Below are 3,083 nucleotides of genomic sequence, written 5' to 3'. Positions count from 1 at the left end.
TTAAGTTGATCATCTGGGGACCCCCCAAAATAATTGGGAGGGTCGTGTGTGATGTGACGACGTCATCAAACGATAAAGTCGACTTCAACTCAACTTTTTACTGAGTCGAGTTGACTTGCAAAAATCACAAGTCGTTAGTGCCCTAATAGGTAGTTAGGTGCTACTGAATAATGCTGTGTAGGGTCACTGAGTTGAAACTTATACTGTACATATATTTCTGGTGTACTTTTTTAACGTGATTATTGTGTTTGGATATAACTGTGGGAACATTTCCAATCTGCCTCCAGAGTCAATTAAATTCTAATTCCTACAGTAGTGTGAAAGTTGACTTAATGAGCCGGTAAAAGTCATGCTAAATATTTCCAGTTTTATGAATATTTGTGTCAAGTGTATTACATTACTGCTGGTATCCAGCACCTGAAGTACAGTATATACATTATATCTCTGGTTAATTACTGGCATCTGTATATTATGCCCCTGAGTGCATGTTAGAGAGGTCATCGCATACTGTAGGCTAGGCTGATATGCAAACACACTACTTGCTAACTTTATTTTTGTGATTAATACTTTTTATTGCTTTTCAGTTTTGGCCGTACTGTACATACTTGAAGGATTAATGAACTTTAATATATCTATATATAAATCACTACTTACAAACTTAAGAGTTTATTTCTTTGTATTTCTATGTTAAAGGCTTGAAATTCTTTGTATCTGCAAGACACAAACACGCAGCTAACAACTGTAAGCATAAATCTGGCTTTAGATGTACATGTATATCGAATGATATGTAAACCACACGGTCATACATGAATTCAAATCATGAGATTAGGCCAACATCAGAGCACCTGGAGCATCTACATCATACATGGGCAACTGGCGGCCCAGGGGCCACATGCGGCCCCCACCTTCACTTAACGCATTTACTGCCGGGGGCCACAAGGTGCCGCTAGAGTGCCAGACATTTCTGTATAGGCCTTCGCTCTAACTTCCGTCGACAGAGGCAGTAGTGGCTTGGGATTTCACTGCAACCACTGTTATGGATGAAGACCGGAGGAAGTTAGCTAACAGTTAGCTATTAGCTTCTTTATTTTTTAGAAGCCCGATCTGAAGCTATTTTAGTCGCAAAAAAACGTTGTCGCTGCACTGGGAACACAGTTCAGAGAAAAAGGTCTCTAAAGATGTGAGTTTGTATTGGAGTGGGCGGTGCGGCGGCGTTGCCCGATTACGGGCCGATGTAAACAGCATCCAGGCCTGGGGAATGGATGGAAAATTAGACCGGGGCTTCGTTGAGGCCTCCGATTAATTCATTAATTTTATTAAATATCCCGGACTAGTACGGGATAGGCACCCCGGAATACGTCGCGCCGCCGACAGTATAGATTTCGTTTTTTGGGGGGGGCTCTAAACTTTATTCTAAACCATTTTCAATGGAATAAATCGTCGGACCATCTAGAATCACTCGTTGGAAAGCGTAGGACGAGCCAGGACCAGGATATCTACAAGCAGCTCAGGGTAAGTAAAATAGCAAAAAAAACATTGTATGGGATTGAAATAAAGCCAAACTTGTCCAGGATAGGCACAAAAAGGGTTAATGCGGCCCGCAGGTTAATATCGTAATACTATATTAATATATTATTGATTCCAGCTGTTACAATTCCAAAAGTACAAACATGATCCACTTTAATTACTTCAGTCTATATTAGAATCTTAATGACTAGTACTAGTACTACTAGTATTTTTTATGTCCAATGTATTTGTATTTAAGTTCATAAAGTTAACACTTTGAGTGCCAGGGCGTCATATGACGTCAGACACGCACTTGGCAATGATGCCAGAAAATAATATTGGCGTCATATGACGCCAGATGCTTTTTTTTCATATTACAGTAGTACAGTGTTGGATCTATGCGGTAACCAAGATACAGCCCTTTTGGACGATGGGACGGTCGTCATGCATGACAATTCAGTGGCGTCAGTTCAGAACAAGCTAAGGTATGGCAACATGACTGGTGTCTGGTGAAGACACCAGTCATGTTGCCATACCTTAGCAACAGGCACGATGAAAAGTACATTTTTATTATTTCCCCCTGTCAAGGTATGGCAGCTGCATACCCCTGCCATACCCAATTGACGCCCCTGCATGACATCACACGCTTATGTGACCAAATTCAAGCATGCTGATTGGCCGGTTCCCCCCAGAAACAAGGGTCTCAAAGAATTCAGTGACTTTTACCGTCCGGACACACAGCAATCAGAGGGAGAGAGAGATATATTGAGAGAATGAGCTAGAATTAGTTATAAAATCATTAAATGTAGTATTATTTAGAGAGATAGAGATAGAGAGAGAGATCGGAAGGTAGAGGTTTTACCTAGGAGGAGTGGGGGAAGGGAAGGGCTAGTTTCTTTGTAGGTTGGGGCCGTCCATTTTGTAAAAAAAGAAAAAGAAAACGCCGTCCCAGTTACCGGACCGTTGCTCCGCTGATCAGAGAGCAAGTCATGGCCGCACATGGAGACCAAGCAGGCAGCCGAACCATGCCCCGTGGCCGTGGACACCAAGCCCGCAGCTGCCCAGCGCCGCCACCGACCATAATCAAAACCCGAAGCACCAGTTGGACTTTCGTTTGTTGCTGCGCGGCTGCGTTTGGGACTTGACTGAGGCGACGCGTGAGGATGAACGGTGATGCCGTTGAACGCTGATGATTTGAAGAGAATTCTGTGTTTTTGCTGCTGTGTCGGGGGAGCCAAGGAACGTCGCCAGCCATCCACAGTGGACGGAGGAGCTACGGCGGTGATCCGGACCGGAGGCAGGCTGTTTGGAGCAGTGTATCATCTTACGGCGCCCACCGGCTGCACCGATAGGTATGGCCCCGGAGAGCGGAGTTGCAGCGGGCGCTAATACACCCAAATGAGGCCGTGCGTGGACTTAGCCAAGGAGGACGACCCGGTCGCTGCGGTGCTCTGTCTCCCCCTGCCCTGAAGGAAGCACTGCTGAGGTGTGCTGCGATCAGCGAACCGGGTAAGCATTATAAAGCTATGCTTTTTACGTTTCAATATGTTCTATACGTCTGTCTGTCTTTCAATGTT

Source organism: Nannobrachium achirus (genome assembly GCF_963921795.1).
Source record: "Nannobrachium achirus genome assembly, chromosome: 19".
In the NCBI taxonomy this organism is placed as follows: Eukaryota; Metazoa; Chordata; class Actinopteri; order Myctophiformes; family Myctophidae; genus Nannobrachium; species Nannobrachium achirus.
This window is presented reverse-complemented; position numbering follows the sequence as displayed.